Source organism: Ovis aries, chromosome 19 (genome assembly GCF_016772045.2).
Source record: "Ovis aries strain OAR_USU_Benz2616 breed Rambouillet chromosome 19, ARS-UI_Ramb_v3.0, whole genome shotgun sequence".
Lineage (NCBI taxonomy): Eukaryota > Metazoa > Chordata > Mammalia > Artiodactyla > Bovidae > Ovis > Ovis aries.
In genome coordinates this window covers 26,238,347-26,259,270 of record NC_056072.1, presented here as the reverse complement: position 1 = coordinate 26,259,270, position 20,924 = coordinate 26,238,347, and the positions used below count along the sequence as shown (strand labels likewise).

The following is a 20,924-nucleotide window of genomic DNA, read 5'->3' as shown; positions in this document are numbered from 1 at the left end:
CTAGTAAAGTGAAGTTCAGAGTACAAACAATTAATAGATAGTTCAAGAAGGAAAATTACTTGACTATTTTGTACTAAAATTGATTTGGTCTGAATTATTTGGATTACTATCTCAGTTATTCAGTTTACTGGGTGTAGATATGATTTAAGTCATGGTATTAAAGTGAATGGTCATGATTTTTAAAATAAATGCCAAATGTTACTTAGCTTAGATAACACCAAATTTCTAATTGTTTGAGAAATGTATATATACATATATTATCAACCAAACAGAAACAGTTTATACAACTAGTGGCTTCCCTGGTGGCTCAGATGATAAAGACTCTGCCTGCAATGTGGAAGACCCAAGTTTGAACCCTGGATGAGGAAGATTCCCTGGAGAAGGGAGTAGCTACCCACTCCAGTATTCTTGTCTAGAGAATTCCATGGATAGAGGAGCCTGGCAGGCCCCAGTTCAGGAGGCTGCAAGGAGTTGGACTCAACTAAATGACTCACACTCACTTTCATAAGTACTGTGAAAAAAAAAAAGTGTTTTGTTTTTTTTTTAAACCAGAATATATTTTGAAAGCTGTATATGTCTGACATCCTAAGTAAGAGGAGAGAAATGATCCAGAGGAAAAAATACAACACAAACTTTGATTTTGTATAGTTCTTCCTTTCCTTTCTCTTTTTGAGTGAGTGAAGTCACTCAGTCGTGTCCGACTCTTTGTGACCCCATGGACTGCAGCCTACCAGGCTTTTCCGTCCATGGGATTTTCCAGGCAAGACTACTGGAGTGGGTTACCATTTCCTTCTCCAGGAGATCTTCCCAACCCAGGGATTGAACCTGGTCTCCTGTATTGGAGGCAGATGCTTTACCATCTGAGCCACCAGGGAAGTCCTTTTCTCTTTTTAATAGATGGTTATCCATCATACGTGAGAACAGGGTGATTGTCTTGGTTGAAATAGACAGTCTTCATTTTTCCATTTGATTTGTGCATCATCTTTGTAGTATATACGTATGCAACATGCACTAAGTAGTAACCACTATGTGTTACAAAGGTGACTAAAATATGAATGATTCTAAAGATGGACTGTATGTAAGCACAGTGGCAGAGACAAAAGTGACTCTATACCACATGCCATCTATTGACAGCTGACAGAGCTGATATGTTTCTGTTTCATAAAATGATTTTGACTACATCCCAGGAAGTACATTAGTGAAATGCTCACAGATAGAAAAACTTCTGTATAGATATGCAGAGGTAATATACTGTATGTTTAAAATCACTGGAACCAGAGCAGGCAGACTCAGATTCAAATGTGTGCTCTGCCACTTTTCAGCTGTGTAACCTTAAGGAAGACATTCAACACTCTAATATCCATTTTTGCATCTGTAAAATGGGTAAATAATTACAGCTATTCAGGATGAATGGGGAGATTAATGAAGTAATATATGGCAAGCATTTTGCATAGGATCTAATATAATAATTATGACAGTAATGGTAATACAAAATGGAGTTCCACTAGTGTAAGTGCTAGAAAGCTTAGAGGGGAATTTCTATGAAATAACTTTGGAGATCAGAAGCAGTCTATTGGAGAATTAAAAGGTACATTCAGTTAAGACAGATCAAGATGATAGTACAGGGATTCTAGGAGCAAGAAATAGAGGAATTAAATGCTGAGTATTAAGAAAACAAGACGTGACTTTGGGGAATAAATGTCAAATTTGAATGAAAGCAAGTATTAGGATAGACAGGCAGAAACATAGTTTGACACACAATTTTCCAGGCTCTTGAACGATAGGTCTAAAAGTATGATTTTTTTTCATGAAGTAGTTGAAAACCCTTGCTGACTTTCGAGCAGATAGTAGGATGGTTTGGAGATGTAGGGAAGTGGATACAGAAGGACAATTTACTGAAGTTCTGACTAAAAGAAATAAGGTCATGGACAAGGTGGCAGCAGAAATGGGGATGAAGGGACAGAAGTGAAAGATAAATTCTGGGATAAACTTAATCGGACTTGGCAAATATATGAGGTGATGCAGGGGGAAGGATCAAGGGTCAAATAATGAATGATTCTTGGTGCCTGCTATAGACTGAATTGTGTCCCTTCTAAAATTCATATGTTGAAGCTTTAACCTTCAATATCTCAGGATATGATTATATTTAGAGATAAGGCATTTAAGGAAGTCATTAGTGTCCTTATAAGAAAAAGAAAATTAAACACACAGAGACTAGGGATGTGCACACATAGAAGAAAGATCAGGTGCAGACATGGTGAGAAATCAGCCATCTGCAAGCTAAGGAGAGAGGTCTCAGAAGAAACCAAACTTATTAACACCTTGTTATTGGAATTCTGGCCTCCAGGCCTATGAGACAATATGTTTCTATTGTTTCAGTGACCCAGTCTGTGATATTTTGTTATGGCAACCCTAGCAAACTAATACAGAGCCATTCACAGAAATAAAGAAAGTAGAAACAGCATTTTTAGATCAACGCAGAGAATTAGTATAAGCAAGGGCATGTTACCATGACTCAGGCTTAGTAAAATATCAATAATAATTATTTTGTAATAATCTGATGGTTATGTTGTAAAGGCTAAAAACATAATGCCATTTCATGGAAAAAATATCTTATGAATGTTATTAGAGCAATCGATGCTTGCTGATATAACAAAATTTTTGTCCCTTTTCCAAAATTCTAGTGACTGTACAGAATAAAATCTGTTCCTCATTCCTATATCTTCACTGTAAGTACTCTAGGTTGGATGTCTCTTCTCTTAAAGTTAATCCAGAGAGCCCAGTTTCTTCTCTCTTGAAGCACAGATGTTTCCTCCTTTGCTTCCAGCCACATAGATGAAGAGAGGGAAAACTTGAAAGATTGTTTTATAGCCATCCTTGAAAGCGGTGCATATTTCTTCCATCCGTATTCCATTGACCAGAGTTCAGTTGAATGATTCCATCCGGATGAAAGAGATCCTGGGAAAACCAATTCAATTGTATACAAGGAACAAAAGGGGGATAGATTAACCTTTGTAGTCTCTGCCTTGTGGCCTATCAAACTGCTATTTTGCAGTTATATGAAATGGAAAAGGAGGAAAGGAATAGTTAATTTGTTATATATTACTATCTGGAGCTTTCCTCGTGGCTCAGTGGTAAAGAATCCACTTGCCAAGCAGGAGACTTCATGTTTGATCCCTGGGTTGAGAAGATCTCCTGAAGAAGGAACTGGCAACCCGCTCCAGTATTCTTGCCTGAGAAATCCCATGGACAGAGGAGCCTGGCAGGTTACAGTCCATGTGATCACAAAGATGTTTGAATAGAGGAATAATTTAATAGTATCCATTTTTAATATTTATTATTTGGCTGCACCAGGTCTTAGTTGCAACATGTGGGATCTTTAGTTGTAAAATGTAGGATTTTTTTTTTCCCAGTTTTTGCATGTGGGATCTAGTTCCCTGACCAAAGATTGAACCTGGGCCCCCTGCATTGAGAACGTGGAGTCTTAGCCACTGGACCAGTAGGCAAGCCCCTGGAATCAATGTTTTAAAATAATTTAAAATCTTATAATTATCCCCTATTCCTGTATGCAGGACCCTTATAAAGGTCAATTATATGGTTTATCCCCATTGCATTGTCCCATGTGGAATAAAGGATGAACTGCATATTATTTCAAAGTTTTTATTTTTGGTACATAATAGGTATTCACCAAATACTTGAGCATTTATTGAAATATAACTTATTTGAAGCAAATGCTTTGGGAACATTTGAATCATTTTATTTTACGAAGATAGATTAATTTTGTTATTTTGTCCCTTGGTTACTTTCAGTGCTATTAAATCAAGGCAAATTTACCATTGAAAAGGCATGTGGTGCTTTGTCACAAGACAAAAAAGATGATGGACCCCAGCTAAGCCATCTCTACTGCTTTAAAATTAGAGAAAAATACCAATGGATTACAATTCTGAGGTACAGTCTTCAGGATGATTTGATTATTCTGCTGAATTATGCTTATATATAAGCATCCTCCCTGTTTTTCCTATCATGAGAAAATATCGATTTAGATGGAAACATCTTATTTGGCTCTACTTTGGTGGTTCTGTTGTTTTGATCAAATACTGTGATTTTAAACACCGAGGAGCTATTTTAAATTGTTTACCTCTCAGAATAGAATATATTTGTTTTTAAATGTGGCCAGTTACTATGATAAGCCAGTACTTACAAAGGGCCTTAATGAAATGGCCACTTGGACAAACTGGACTGTAACCACGTTGATGCATGGAGGGAAGACAAGTCAGCCTTAGAGAATGCATTTCACCTGGCATGAGTTGTTTGTCCTTCTAATAGGAAAGACCCCTTTGTTTTTGGAGGCTTGGCATTGGCCTGGCAAAGTGGTGAGGCTCCTGCCTGTGCTTTCCAGCTCATAGCAGGATGCTCCACTTGTATTCACTTCCTGAGTATCCTGCAAGCAGGACTACTATCAGAGCTACATTTGAGATGAAAGGAATCCCCATTATAGCAGATACTGAAAATCTCCACAGGATATCACTTGGTAAGGATTAGGCTGTTATGAAGGCAGGGAGTGAAGCTCTCCAAACTCAGATACAGAAAGGAACTATTGCTTCTCTAAGATAGTCAAGGTGGTCTGTAAAACATACGGAAGTTCCATTTATTCCAAAGTATTGGAAAATTGGCTGTTTTTTCATGTTTACCATATGCAGATTACATATGTATGTGTTGGATGATAATTCAGTAACTTTATAGGCTCTTTACTTTTCCTAAGATAATTTATATGAACAATGGTATCATTAAACAGTTTTACCATATTCTTCACTTGAAGGGCCTCTGAAATGCTCATAAAGTATAAGGTTCACAAATGCATCTGGTTGTCGGTTACAAGCCTGTGTCTAATTTCCAATTCCCTTTTAAACTTTGAATGTTCACTTTACTGCTTTGACCCTAGAATACCACATATTTTATTGATAGGGTTATTTATTTCTCAAGAAATATGAAATAAACTTATTGAATGTGTTTTGAAGCACTTTTAGTATGTACTATACAATTTACATTTTCCCTTTTTCTCTCTCTCCGTTACTCCTGCTTACTTAGGGAAGCAATGTTTGTTTGTGCTTAAGGCTCGTTATTTTTCTGACCTTATTATGTATTTTTTTTCTGATGTTAACATGCATCATAGATACCCCATTTAACAACACTTTCTGTATCCTTTTACTAAAGTCCAATCTCTGGGGAATCAAAAGCACAAACAAAGCCATCCATCTTAACAAGTATCCAAGATTACACCTACTGATGGAAGTAAGCACAAACTTGGCGATGCTCCCCACAACCAGAATTCCATTTAACTACCAATTCCCAAGGAGGCTAATTCATTTGCCAAAGGATATAGGAACAAAACCATAGTCACCGTTTCAGAGAACATCTTTTATTTTCCCTCTTTGAGATAATTCCAACAAGGGCGTTTTTCACCTTACATTTAAGATCACATGATGGTGAGAAAATTCTATAACTTAAAGGATAGCAGTTTATTATGGTAAGGATAAAATAGAACAAAACAGTTGGGCTTCTACAGCGTTTTACGGGAAACCTCTTCTGACCCCTCTATAAACAATTCCTTTGGTAAAGTCCCCATTTTATGTTGGTTTGCTCTGTCATCAGTGTGGAGTTATGGCTTGAATAAATTCTTGTTGAGGGTTGAAGGTTGGCATGGGAATGCCTTTCTTTTCTAGATGTTATAATGGATGTGTGTAATTCGTCAAGTCTGGAACATATGCCTTGCTTTATTCACTAACTTTCAGAGAAGTTAATGACCAGCTATCACCTTCAAAATCTAGCAACAGAATTTGACATTTAAATACTTTGAGTAAGAATCAGTCAGGAAGGCTTTGCAATTCATCTCTAGTAAACTTGTTATTATCAAAATAAAAATATTTCAATAGCATTTTAAGTTTTTCAAAAGATTATTATTACAGTTCACTAGATATCTTGGTGAGCATTTTATATTTTCACTATATCTAAATTTTGGAGTGGGTTCATGAATTAAAGACATAATTAGGCTTCCAGTTAATATCAGTTTATAGAAATTTTATTTGCAATTTATTTCAGTAGCATTTAGTGGAAAATTGCATTTGGATGTACATTAGATTTATGGTATTTTTATTTGTGTTAGAAACATGGTATCCTCTGAATATTTATTTTATAAAAAAAAAAGTTTAGGAATATAAAACAAACTTTTATTTATTCTATCATGTCCTTGTCTTTAACTGACTCTTAATACTTACCAGTGCCTTGAAAACTTGAAGTTGCCTTATACATGATGCTTTTATAATTTCTGATTTTAGATAATTATGAAAAATTAAAAATATCTTCTGCTTATGATATCCAACTGTTGTATGAAAGAAAAGACATGATAAGATACTGGATGAAATATTGAGAGAAATACGTTTCTTTTGTTCATGATAATTGTATCTGATCCTGGAATAAACATCAGTCTAATTTTGAGAAACAAAAACAAAAGTTGCTCCTAAATGTATTTTTCATTGGATGAAGCAAAGAAAACTTGTTTGTTATCTAAGAATTGTTGTTAAGTACCTTGTGTGTAAGACTTTTGTCAATTAATCAGCCCTAGCTCTTTCCACCAAAACCAGGTCTTAAAGCCTATATAGTACAAAAAACACACTATTTTGAGCAGAGTTGTTTCATACTTCCTCTTAACCAGTTCATTCAAATTTAGATAAAATTTAAGCTCTTTCGTCTTAAAGTGGATTATCTATATATATTCCACTTCGTTTCAAATGCAAATGATTAAGTGTTCTGCATTCTAATCAGTAAACAGCTCTGTGACTAAATCATAATTTAATGATCTCTTCCTAGAGAGATAATGATGCAAAATTTAGATCTGAAAAGAAGATTCTCATTTTTATCTAATTGAGCTGATCTTTCTGTAAAATCTCTGCAGGCTTCTGTAGTTGTGCTAATAATAAATTCTGGATGAAATCTACATAATGAAAGATGCTACATTTTTATTCAGGAAATATAAATAATTGAAACATGTCTTTATGTTTGTATATACATGCGATATGTGCATATCTTTTGTGTGTGTGTGTGTGTGTGCACTGTGTGCTCAGCTGTGTCTGATTCTTTGCACCCCTATGGACTGTAGCCTGCAGGCTGGAGTGGGTTGCCATTTCCTTCTCCAGATCTTCCCAACTCAGGGATCAAACCTGTGTCTCTTGTGTCTTCTACATTGACAGGCAGATTCTTTACCACTGGGCCACATGGGAAGCCCACCATTTTCTCTGTAGTTGGGAGAATTGTCTCAGTTTTATTGGAAGTAAGAGCTAGGGCTTTTAGTGTAAACAGTCACATATACTTTAAGAAAATTGAAAGAAAAAAAAAGTCTTATTTTTACTCACATATTTCCCTTTTCAGATTCTTTATTTCTTCCTAAAGATATTAGTTGCATCTGTTATCATTTCCCTTAAGCCTTAATAACTATTTTAAACACTTCTTGTAAGGCAGTTCTGAGGGTGATAACTCTCTTTAGTTTCTTTTATCGGGAACTATCCTTATCTTGCCTTCATACTGGAAGAACATTTTCGCTGGATCTAGAATTCTAGTTTTGCTTTTTTTTTTTTTTCCTTCAGCATTTTTAATTTGCTATTGTATGTAATGTGTTGCTTTTCTCTCTGTCTTCTTTTAAAGTTCTCTTTTAATATTTATTTATTTATTTTAGCAATTTAATTACTGTGTTGCCTAGGTGGGGCTTTCTTTGTGCTTATTCTATTATGGGGCTGAATTTCTCGAATCTATACATTTCTGGCTTTTATAATATTTGGCAAACTTTTATTACCACTATTTCTTATTCATTATTACACTCCATCTTTCTCGCTTTTAGAGGGACTCCAATTAAACACATATTAAGTATTTTGAAGCTGTATTCATTTTTCCCCCTCCAGTTTTTTCTCTGTCTTTGAGGTTGGAAAATTTCTATTGATGAGGTTGAAAAGTTTCTATTATAGTTCATTGACTATTGTTACCTTCAAACTGTTATTAAGCTAAACGAAAATTTTAAATTTCAGCTATTATACTATTTTCAAATCAAGAATTTCTTTGTTCTCTTTTACAAGATTCTATTCCTCAGTTTATATTTCTTCACTTCATATTAATTTTGTGAATATCTTCTTTTATTTCCTTGAGTATAAATATAAATATAATTGGGTTTTAAATCTGTTGTGACTAAGTCCAGTGTCTATCATCTCAGGATTGATCTCCACTGTTTTTGAGTAGAGTTCACATATGTTTATCAAATATTCAGTAGCTCTGGATTGTTTTTTGAGCATTGTAGAGATTCTGGATTCTGTATGTTCTCCAAATAATACTGATTTCTATTTTTCTTAGAAAGCAGTAAAATGTGGCTGAGATCAAATGAGAGTCCCTTTTGGGTAGATGGTTGAAATCTCAGTTCGGTTCTTTTAGCCTCAACAGAGCTGTTTGGAGACTGTCCTACTAATGCATATTTCAGAGGATTACCAGAGGCTGGGCAGTGTTTATACACAGAATTTGGGACTCTTTTCCTTTGACTTTCTCCTTGATGGGTTTTTCCCTTTCATTTTCCAGTCAGTCTGGGTATGCAAAATCTGTCCTTCTTCTTTAAGCCGGTAAGTCTGTAATTTTTCTTTCCTTATTTTATCCACTTAGTATGGACAGACTGAGTCCTGCCCTCTGGTGAAGAGTTATAAAACAGGACACTTACCCAGTGCCATCTCTTTCCTCCAGTGTTTACCCTTTCCAGTATCTGCTTGTTCAGGGAAACTGTCCAGTGCTTTCAGGCACTATGTTTACATTCTATCCATACATTATAGTTTTTATCTATAAGAGGGTTGGTCCTGAAAGGAACCCTAACTAGAATTCCACAACTTTATATTGGAAAGAATTTCTTATATTACAAATCTTTAAAAACACAATTTTAGAACATTGTTTAATCTTCATAGGGTTGCAGAATAATCTATTAGGTTGAACAACATGAAATCACCATCGTTGCAGGATTGGCATAAGGATAGTTTCATATGATTCAACCTAGTAACTATGTTCTCCTGTATTTATAATTAATTTTATCACTGAATATTTATGGGCATATTGAGTTACCTGTATTTCAAGTTATTTACATGCTATAGAATCATAGAAGCAGAAGTCCTGGGTCCAAGTTTATGGACATCCTTAAACATATTGAGTATAATTGCTGATTTTATTATTTATTAATATAATAATGTGCATGCTAAGTTGTTTCAGTCGAGTCTGACTCTTTGCAACCCCATAGACTATAGCCCACCAGGCTCCTCTGTTCACAGGATTTCCCAGGCAAAAATATGGACTGGGTTGCCATTTCCTTCTCCAGGGGATTTGCATGACCCGGGGAGCAAACCTGCATCTCCTGCGTTGGCAGCCATGTTCCTTACCACTAGCGCCATCAGACACGCCCAGTGTAATAACACATAATGAGTTATATTTTTCTGAAATGGTTGCATGACCTCTAAACTGGCATCTGTCCTAAAATTGGGTAATGCAATTATATTTAAGCTTTACTTTTTTCTTTTGTATTGTTTTTTCATTAGCAAAAATATTATCAAGGGCTTTAACTGGCATTGTGCCTTGTGTTTGTTCGTTATTATCTACATTGCATATATTCATTGTACTTGTCGATTCCTATATATTTTCTCTGGATATTGCACCAGAATATTTTAGGGACCCTGGAATATTTCAGACTTTCATCATCCAAATTTCCTCTTGTATGTATATTTGAGATATTAAAATATACTTAATTTGAGGAAACTTTTAAGATGGCTTCTTTATATGAGATAGGAAAAATTTTTAATGTATTTCACATTTGTATTAGTGTATAGACTAAGCAATAGGAAAACTAAACAAGTCAGTAAATTTTGCTTGTTTGAAGGGAACACGGGCAATATAAGTTATGTAATACTTTTATGTATTATTCATGCCCATAGTTATGTGCCCTTAAGTGTTTTAGTATGAGCTGGCAAAAAACTACCTGAGTGAAAAAGACAGTAAATATCCTGTGTTTTAAGTTATTCAAATTATATAGAGTCATTGAAGTGGAAATCCTGGGTCCAAATTTATGGACATCCTTAAACTTACTGAGTATAATTCTGCTGTGTAGCAGAAGATAGAAGAACTAATGCCCACACACTAAGGCAAATCTCTCATGTCAATACAAACAGGGGATTCAGAATCCTTGCTGTGGGCTTACTGTTCTATGGAATAGAATTTGGAATTCCTTATTGAGTTTGTCTGTTTATCATGTTCTGAAAACGGCATGAAAAAATAGATTGATAAGTCTCATTTAACCCCTGAAAGAAAATAAATCCAATGCAATGACTAAATAATTGTATTATGGTTTCTATTAACACAGTAAAACACGTTATTAACAGCAGTTTGTGCTTTAGACACATCTCTGCTAATTAATTTGTTTATTTTGCAGGAAAAAAAGTCAATTGAAAGTATGAGTTATGGCCCCTAAACACTATACGGGAATACTAATTGGTCTAGGGCTCTCTTTTAAAGAGTGAAAAACATGCCCCCAAAGAATATACTATTATATCATAATTAAAAAAAAAATAAGGCCTCCATACATCTAGATTTATGTCAAATTTTAAGAATGCCTTAAAACGAGGATGACAAATACATATGGAACATGAGAATCACTTTTTGTATAATATTAATGTCAGGCATCATTAATAGATCACTTTGTTCTTTCCTGCTGAATTCAGATATAGGGTGGAATCCTTTAGACAGAGTATTTCAAGGCGTCATTGCCAACCAGATAGGTAATGTCATGGAAAGGAGACTTTTTGCCATGCACATCCCTTTTACTAAACAACTTCAGTCAGTTCAGTTGCTCAGTCGTATTCCGACTCTTTGCCACCCCATGAACTGCAGCATGCCAGGCCTCCCCGTCCATCACCAACTCCCGGAGTATACCCAAAGCCATGTCCATTGAGTCGGTGATACCATCCAACCACCTCATCCTCTGTAATCCCCTTCTCCTTCTGCCCTCAATCTTTCCCAGCATCAGGGTCTTTTCAAATGAGTCAGCTCTTCGCATTAGGTGGCCAAAGTACTAAAGTTCCAGCTTCAGCATCAGTCCTTCCAATGAATATTCAGGGCTGATTTCCTTTAGGATGGAGTGGTTGGATCTCCTTACAGTCCAAGGGACTCTCAAGAGTCTTCTCCCACACCACAGTTCACAAGCATCAATTCTTCGGCGCTCAGCTTTCTTTATAGTCCAACTCTCACATCCATACATGACTACTGGAAAAACCATAACCTTGACCAGACGGACCTTTGTTGACAAAGTAATGTCTCTGCTTTTCAATATGCTGTCCAGGTTGGTCATAATTTTTCTTCCAAAGAATAAGCGTCTTTTAATTTCATGGCTGCAGTCACCATCTGCAGTGATTTTGGAGCCCAGAAAAATAAATTCAGCCACTGTTTCCCCATCTATTTGCCATGAAGTGATGGGACTGGATGTCATGATCTTAGTTTTCTGAATGTTGAGCTTTAAGCCAACTTTTTCACTCTCCGCTTTCACTTTCATCAAGAGGCTCTTTAGTTCTTCTTTACTTTCTGCCATGAGGGTGGTGTCATCTGCATATCTGAGGTTACTTATCTCAAGATAATAATCTTATTTGGGCAGTTATAGTGGGAAAAAAAAAGGATTTTGATCACAAGAAACAGGAAACCAATGCAAATTATTTTATGGAAATTTTTTTCCATTCACCTGGCTACAAATTGAGATTTATTTCAATTTTAGCTTTTAATAAACGGTGAACTTTGAGCTTATTTGAAGATCAAGGTCTTCTAATAAGAATATCAAGTATCTGTCTCTCTCCTTTTCTTTCCCCCATGGTGCTTTCATTCTCAGGCATGCTCTAAGTGTTGATAAGAAGCAGTCTCACTTACATCAGACCTGCTGAGCAATCATCACTTTTTATCCCAGTTGTTCAGAGTAAGTCCAAGATATGTCTTTGGTTGACTCCATTTGAATCTGCCTTTCATTGCTCTGAGCAGAGGGATGGAATATATTGGTTGGTCATGACTGTATCACCTGGACCAGAAGTAGAGAGGAAGCATTGGAATGAGCCTCCACTCAGCCAAATAAACATAGGGGGATTTGTTATTCCCTAGCACTGGTTGAGCCATATTAATGCAGATAAATGCAGGGAAATTTTTTAAAAATGGCAGTATCCACTGTACCTCCATTTTTATTTTACTTTACTGCTCTGAAATTGCTCTGATGATTGAGATAACAGTTGTATTACTTTGGAGAAAGGTTAAATAAATATAATACAGAGACCCCAGAAGACACTGGCTCAAACAAGAGATAAAGTCGGTTCATGGTAATAAGCAGGTTCCTAGATGCTCTTTTGTCATCTTCAATGTAAGACTTTAACCATTGCAGGCTAGCTAGAACGAAAAAGAGCTAAAAGAATCTAGATTATTTTTAAGTCGATGACCTGGAAATTGCCAACTACATTTCTCTTCATGTCCCTTTAGCGAGAACCTCGTCTTTGGTTTACACTTTGTCATGAGAGAAACTGGGAAATACAGTCTTTTAGTAGGTGGTCATGTGCCCAGGAATTAAAAAAGAACAGATTTGAGGGGTGAGGCAGGAGGAGAGGGGGGTAAACATCCTGCCATACATAATGTCTTATATTAAGAAGACCCACTAGTTCTCTCCTTTTTCTCTAACGTGGTTACATTATACAGACAGCAGTAAGACTTACTGGCCAAAACCAACAAGACAGAATAGATGAAAAAGATAAACTAAGTCCTTTACTCCAGCTGAACTATGTTTTCTGTAATGATCAGTCCTTATTCTTGTGCTGCTGCTGCTGCTGCTAAGTCGCTTCAGTCATGTCTGACTCTGTGCAACCCCACAGACGGCAGCCCACCAGGCTCCGCCGTCCCTGGGATTCTCCAGGCAAGAGCACTGGAGTGGGTTGCCATTTCCTTTTCCAATGTATGAAAGTGAAATAGGAAAGTGAAGTCACTCAGTCATGTCTGACTCTTCGTGACCCCATGGACTGCAGCCTACCAGGCTCTTCTGCCCTTGGGATTTTCCAGGCAAGAGTACTGGAGTGGGTTGCCACTGCCTTCTCCAATATTCTTGTGCATCACTCACTATCTCACTATTTAGTATACATTTTGTTTGCTGTAGCAAAATTGGAATAAATTATCTTCCAGAATTGCAGTGGCTTGTCACATTCTAAAATGATACAAGATTAAAAACGAGGAGATTCAAAAAAATATTTTCTAGGCCACTAACTAGTTGTACCACCTTGAGAAAACTTCTGAACCTTACCTACCTCAAGTATAAAAAGAAGCTGTAGGAGAATATGTTAGCTGAGGTCCTTACCAGATTGAAAAGATTTTATACTATGTTTGGAGTACAGATTCAGATGAAATTCTCATCTTCCCCAAATATCAGGCTTTTCCCCCAATAAATGTGAATAAAACTTGGTTGCCTAGGACTTTGGAATGAATCACCAATATGAACGTAAGCCAGCCATAATTGACAGTTAGGTGTTTCTAACTGGAGGACAGGAAATCTTTCTGATCTCCACGAGAAACCAACAAATGCCTTGAAGCCTGAAATTTGACAAGATACAAGCAATGTTTTAGCTATATAAGTAAAGTGTTATTAATGACCATAGAATTATTTAGTCCTATTAAAATCCAATGAAAGTATCTGGTTCCATGACCTCCTAAGGGTGAATCACACATATTAATGATCCACAGCACGAAATACAAGATTTTACCTTTGTATTTGTTCCAGAATTATTGCCCTTTGATTTTTAATACATGTCCTTTTGTTCTCACATTAAAGGACAAGTTAAAGGAGTATCGACTCTGTCATTTTAACTCCTCAGAGTTAATATGGTCCTCTTTTGCTTTATTAATATCTAAGCTGAAGGTGGCTGCTTTGTACTTCCAAGGTTGCCTTTGAGGGTTTATCCCTCAGTGGAAAGATCCTGCTTTCCTTTATTACAGCAGTTGGCTGGAAAACCTCTGTCGATCTGTGACTGTTCTGAACTGCTAGACTGAAATGCCATTTCCAAAACTATAGCTCTTCTGCTAAACAATTTTTCTAGGAATGATGCCATATCACTAGCTACTAGCCTTTGCCAAGAGCCAATATTCCTTCAATGGCCCTACTCTGGGAATGATACCAAATGATGGTTCAGGCCGAGGGTAGGTAGTAAATCAGCAGTAAAAGCTGAAAAATACCCCAGCTTTTAATATCCTTCCTCTTTTTTTCCAGATGACCAGCCTATCTCTCTCACCTTCTGCTTCTATTCATGAAAGAAGTCCTTTTCTCCCTTGCATTTGTGATTTGATAGCTGAAATTTTATTTTCCACGATCTTCCTCAATTGTGAGCAAGAAATTCACACCTTTCAAGGCTAATGCAATCACATTTTCATGTGACATAAGTATCCAGTCTTTCTTCAGCACCCACATGCAAAGGTGTGACGGCTGATAGTTAAGGACTGTTTGTAGAGTGAGAAATGTGCTGAATAGAGTGTCAGACCGGAGGATAGGAGCCAAGAGAGGATTTCAGAGCAGCAGCAGAAGGTATCTTCAGCAAACATCCATTCAGGCTGAAGGCTGGCTGCCTTCTGGTGTTAGGTTCCAGTCTTTCTAGAAGCAGAGGCAGTAGATCTGTAAGTTTCTTGGGATGGGAAAAACTGAATTGGTTGCCTGTCCTTGACAATGTATTAAAAATATGAAATTATCCTTGGAGGTAATAACTATGAAGTGTTTCTTGGAGGTGGAAGTTTAAGTCACTGCCTCCATTTTGAATTCCTTAAAAAACAAACAAATTTTATTTAGTTGGATAAAATACTTTCTTTCTCTCAAATTCTATTTTCCTTTCTTGGTTAATCATTTGCCTGTCTTCCTTCCTCCCTCCTTTCCTTCCTTTTCCCTAGCCTACCTTTTCCCTCTCTCCCTAGCTTCTTTCTTAAAATGTACTTGCCTGGGGTAAAGTTTTTTGTGTACATGAGGACTTAATGTTTGTCCTTAAGCCATAGGATTACTCTTGGGCTATTTCCTAGTTTACATGCAGAATCATATTTTTTTCCCTTTTAAGAAAAACTCATGTTTAAGAACTGACACATCATCTTCTTGTTTCAGGTATTATGCCTTGCTATTCTCTTCTGTATCTTTGGGTAGTTAATTTAAAAGCAAGCAACTAGCCCTGCCTGTTGAATTTTCCACTGTACTCTGGCTCCTAGAACAATGACTGCTAATTAGTAGGTGCTGAACAAACATTTTTTTTTTTTTAAATAGGAATCCAAATGTCAAGCAAACATACCATTAAGCAAAGAAGAGCAATAGGTTTCAGTACTCTGTTGCTCTGACCAGGTTGGAGTTCTGAGTCTTCTGCTCAGCAGATGCTTACAAGAAGGTGAGATACTCAGGAGATCAACTTAGCTTTGTGTCTTCTTGACCTCTGAAATGTTTTCTTACAGATACAGTACTTTCCCTGTCGGAATTTTATTCAATATTTTATCTTTGTTTCTACTTTAGAAAACATGCCATGTGAATAATGACGCCTCAGGCAAAGAAATTACTCCAGCAGTTCAGTTTAAACTCAGGACATATCCTGCCCTCACTTGCATTTGCAATTTGCCACACAGTCAGTAAGAGCCATGCCCACACATGAACTGACAGAATTGGAGCTCCAAGGTTAGCAATTATTAAAATTTAGAAGTCCATTTATTCATTTTCAAAATATTTTATTCAGTTGCTTCTGAAGCAGAATCCTGAGTTGCCTTCCCCTTGCTGCTCACTATAGCGGCATCCAACTCTGAGGGGGGCTCACATCTCTAAATGCCCTCATTGTTCAATGGACAAAACCAGACTGTAAGGTCAATCTCACTGCCTTAGTAGAGTAAAACTTAGAAGTCAATGATTCTCTAACCATCAAAGAGAACTTAAATTCAACAAATTTTTTTAAAAAGTGGTACTGTGTGAAATTTTTGGAAAATACGATTATGGTGAGGGAAAAAATGAAAGGGGTATAAAAAATCACTTTATACTGCAAAGATTGTAACTTTCCCAGATTAATTTTGGAAACTTCAAATAAAAATTGCATTTCTGGGGGGAATTAATAAGGCAACAGAAGTGGCCTTTTGTAGTGGAAATAAGTACCCAAGACTTTTTTCTATTTTATAATTGATTAATTCATTAGTGAATTAATACAGAATAAGTAGGAAAAAATGTTAAGGAACAATGTGATAAAATTATTGATCATAAGTAATAGGACAATTAAAAAATGGTAACAGAAGAAGGTGCATACATTCCAATACCAATAATTTGCCAGTTTACGGAAGTAGCATCATTTCTAAATTAGATAGCAAGCCTCATCACGCCTCTAAATGAGTAATGATAGCAAAAAAAAAAAAGGTCCATGGCACCACACCCCTCCAACATGCAGCTCTGGGAGAAAACCAGACTGGCGACCTGTGTCTGGAATATGTATTGAGTGGAGCTATCAGAAGGCAGACGGACTTTAAAATTTCTCTTTTGCAGATAAAAGGGGCAGATCCTACCTCTTTTAACCATAGACGTAGAAAATGGCGAGCAAAGTTTGGGCTTCGTCCCTTGCTTTTCACCGTGAAATAAAAGTCTTAAGCCTGAAACTCTCGCTGTCCCAAGGGAGCGAGGAAAGGGAGGGGGAATAAGCGGCGTGGGTGTGGGGTGGGTGGGCAGAACCACCGCAGAGAGGAGCTGCGCGAGCCTCCCTCTGCCGGGAGGGTGTGGATCCGAGAGCAAGCCAGAACAGGTCCGCGTCCTCGCGGCCACTGCCGGCGGTGGGAGGGGCGCGGCGGCCTCTCCGCGGGCAGACCCGCGTGCAGATCGGCTGGGAGCTGCCGGCGAGAAACTCCCGTGCATCCGCCGGGAGCTGCCGGCGAGAAACTCCCGTGCATCCGCTGGGAGCTGCTGGACTTCCACGCCCTTCTCCCGCTCCAAGCCAGCCTAAAGGAGCGGTTTCCTCGAAGGAAGGTACAGAACGGATCTGGTACTGGGGGCGACTCAGGTGTGCTGGGGGTGGGAGGTGGGGGCTATGGTTAATGTGCTTCTGTCTTGTTAGCCCCGGGGAGCTCCCCAACTCTGAGCGAGATCGAAGGAGGATAATGGGTTTGCTCCAGCGGGGAGGGATTCAACCCATGGTGGGTCGGTGATGGTGCGTAGTCAGGGCTCCGTCATTGCACAAAGTAGGGTGGTCCGAGGTTCCCTCAGCCTTCAGCCAGTTAGAGACACCCCCTTTCCCAGCCCCGCCCCCTGGTGGCCGAGGCTGGATTCAGGAGGTTCTGGTTGGTGGGAAGGAGTAAAGCGGCTCCTCGAATCCTCCAGCTCCCACTTTCTCCTCTTGGTCACGGGTAGGTAGGTTGACTCTGTCTTTTCTCCAGCCTCCCTTACCTGCATCTCTTGCTACCTTCTGGAGGGGATTCCAGACCCTCCTGGAGATTCCAGCCTCACCCGGGTGGGGGCTGCGAAGTCCAGCTGGGTTTGAGGGTCAGTCCTGGCATGACGCCTCCCTACCCACTACCATCTCTTGGGTCGGAGGGCTCAGTTCTCTCTCCAACACAGCCGCCCCACTGTCATGCTCTCACTCTCAAGGGACGATTACACATGCCGGTGAGGTTTGATACGCGCCGTCAGCTTGAAAAGGGAGATTTTGGACACCTGGGTCGGTGAGGCGGGGGTGGGGGACGAGAAAACCGGGAGGGTTAGGGGCTCCACCTCCCCAGACCACCGAGGGGATGAGGGGGCAGGTCGGGGGCGTGGTTGCCATGGCTCCCTGGTAGCGGAGCTGGGGGAGCTACGAGATGCCAGTCACGGATGGTCCCTTCTTCCTCTTTGTGCCTCTCTCCCTCCCTTCTTTTTTTGAGTGAGAATGTGCGTGGGGGTTGGGGGGAGCAGGGAGAAAGTGATTAATCTGGAGAGCTGGGACTGGAGCCGGGAAGCTGGGGAACACCAGCCAGCCCCTTCATTCCCACTCCGCTTGCTCACTGCGAGCCTCACTTTCTCAGCCGGGGGCAGGACTGAGGAATTTCTGCGAAAAGCCGGGGGCTGAAGAAGCCGCCACCGCGAGGGCTCAGGTACCCACACCCCGAGTCGCATCCTGGGGCGAGCGCGGGGTTGGGTGGTCAGGCTGTCAGCCGAAGGGCGGGCGGCGAAGGGGTAGGAGGTGAGCTACTGAAGGCAGGTGTGTAGTGACACCGGAGGGCGGCAAGGCGCGGAGGAAGACAGGTTCATCCATACGCGAGTGGCGCCGGGGTTCAGCTCCGCCGGGGTGGGGGAGCTCCCAAAGAGCCCCCAGAGCTGGCAAGTGGTGCCAGGCATGCGCGTGCGCGATGGCGCGCTCACGGAACGCCCGAGGTGGGGGGCACGTTTGCGCGTGCGCGCGGAGGTGGGCAACTGGTGAGCCACCTGGGCTCGTGCAAGGCAGAGTCTCTCGCCGCACTGACGTGGGTTCATAGCTCTGAGATGTGTGGTGTCGGACGAGTCATTTACCCCCTGCCTCAGTTTCCCCTTTTAAATAATAGGGATAGTATCAATACCTTCTTTTTTGGGTTTTTGAACAAATGGAGTAAGATAATTCCAGTAAACAGTTTAGCTCAGCGTCTGATGCGTAATCAACACTAAAGTTATGGTTGCTGACCCCGTTTCCTGTTATTATAAATTAATCCTTAATTTAAGTAGATAAGGCGTCTTCTCTTTTCTCTGCGTTTTTACTGAAGGCAAAATACTGATGTCTAATTTTGGAGACCATCGATTGACATTAGTATTACTGTCCAGTTTATCTTCTAAAAGCTTTGATTTCCAGCAGATTGGAAGACATAAATTAACCGACTGGGATGGAGAAAGAAGCTTAGAAAGCTGTTTAGGGAAACTTTTAGTAACAGGAGAACAAAAAATTGACTTTACTGCTTTGTGTGTAAAAATGTCTCCTCTCTCATCTGCTAATGTTGCAGTTGGCTTAATTTCATTATTTTTAGGATGGATCACCCTGTGACTTTCAAAATTTAACTTGGTTCTAGAGTCTAGTGTATAATGGGGATTTCTATTTTACGGACTTAAGTACTGCTGTGGATTTCCCTCCAGTATGGCAGGGCACATAGTGTATAACCGTTTCTCACAAACTCTTGAATGTTGTCAGTGAATAAATGGAAACAAATAGTTATTCCTGGGCAAGTAAGAGTACTGGCTAGGACAGTTCATTAAAATCTCTTTCCAGGCATGTTTCTGTTCTTCACTGCAGAAGTTCGGAACTGTGATGATTAATGTATGTTTTCCAGGTTGTTCTCTGTTGCAGCTTATGGGCCCTTTCCTTTAAAGAAAAGGCTATGGATGTTTATTACTGCTCTTGGTTGTACAGGTGCTCCAACATATCCAGTAATGAGCAAGTTATATATCCCCTTTACCTAATTACAAGTCTGCTAGAATTTGATATTGCACATAATATATTTATTACCTTAAAGTGAATTCATGTCATTAAATGAACTAGTATTAAATTCATTTAAAAAATACTTGCTTTTTAGAATATTGGCATATTTTGATGGCTCTGAAGCAAGTGAAACCAGACAGATGTCACCATCACAAAGCTCCTTATGACTTTTACAAAATAGACCTCACCTAGGAAAATATTTGCTGAATTGGAGCTTGGATTTTATAATTAGCTTCTGAAATCTTTGAAGATTGAAGGTTGTTTGACCCAAATTTGCTTTTCAAAATATTTTAGACAGACTCATTTTTTATGGGGAAATCTAAGTGAAAGTAATGATTTAAGGCAGATTTGAGATTCTACCAATTTTTATCTCATAAAAGAAAATTAAGTAATAGAGGGTGGCTAATGGCATTAGATTTGAAGAAATGAATGTCAGGAAGCCCTGTATCAGTTCATATAGTGGAGTATTGCTTCAAGTTTGACTTTTGCAAGACAACCAACGCCCCCTTCTTCACAGTGAATATGTCATCTTTAAAGGGTACCTTGAGGAATTACTGTGACAGCTTGCCTGAAATTCATGTGATCATTTACATATTCTTTCCCAGGAGCATTGGCATTAAATGTTCCATTTATTGGAAATTATTTTGCCCTTTGATTTATGACAGCCAGCAGTGCATAGAGTCTAATACATTTCAGAAACAAAATTTAGCTTTTTACTATTTTATATTTTTCCTAAAAAAAATCTAAAATCTATAAAGTAAGTCTTAGATTTTGCACGTGGAAAGCTGAAGTTAGCCTGAAGACAAAGGGTAACAGTAAAAAACCAATACAAATCTAGATTTGGGGAGCTAATTGACATGCTAAGGTATAACCTAGAGAGGCTATTTTCAATGATGTACTGTATTATTTGATTCAATCAGTGTTCCTTGTTATTTTTTCAAAACGAGACCAAGAATACTATGTTTTCAATTATGAACATTTTGATTACAGCTTCATTCTAACTAACTAATTCAGTCTGAAGAGAATGCAATTATTATGGTGATTTACATACAATATGCTAAGTTAACACAGCTAATGAGTGAAAGCATAATATTCCTTCTATTCATTCCTGGAAAAATATTGTGCTAAGCATTCTTTCAAAGAAAAGATTACATTATTCTCCAGCATTTATGTCTACCTACAGGTAAATTTTGGCACTGAGCCATTTTCTCTGCTTTTAAAATGAAATCTCTCACATTTCGGTGATCCTGTGCCTCTCCCACTTTTGTGGGGGTGGGGGGAGGGTAGGGAATGGAAACAATTCTCAGTTTAATTAGCTATGGTGATTTCTCCTTTCTCTGCATCTTTATTGGGGGAAAGATTCAGTATTTTCTAATTTTGGAGGCTGGT

The 20,924-nt window shown here is 38.7% G+C and overlaps 1 protein-coding gene across 32 annotated transcripts in view; it reads left to right on the top strand.

The window, feature by feature from the left end:
• The first annotated feature begins 16,924 nt into the window (after positions 1 to 16,924).
• Positions 16,925 to 20,924, top strand: part of CHL1 (cell adhesion molecule L1 like) — a 229,243-nt gene continuing 225,243 nt past the window's right edge. For 11 of the 32 annotated variants that reach the window (XM_060402878.1, XM_060402858.1, XM_060402885.1 and 8 more), the window contains exon 1: positions 16,925 to 17,086. The gene's annotated coding sequence lies outside the window, so the exon portion shown is untranslated. Of the gene's footprint in view, positions 17,087 to 17,386; positions 17,723 to 18,076; positions 18,187 to 20,924 lie in introns of those variants that run through there. The other 21 variants (XM_060402877.1, XM_060402859.1, XM_060402886.1 and 18 more) reach the window with 4 other exon arrangements.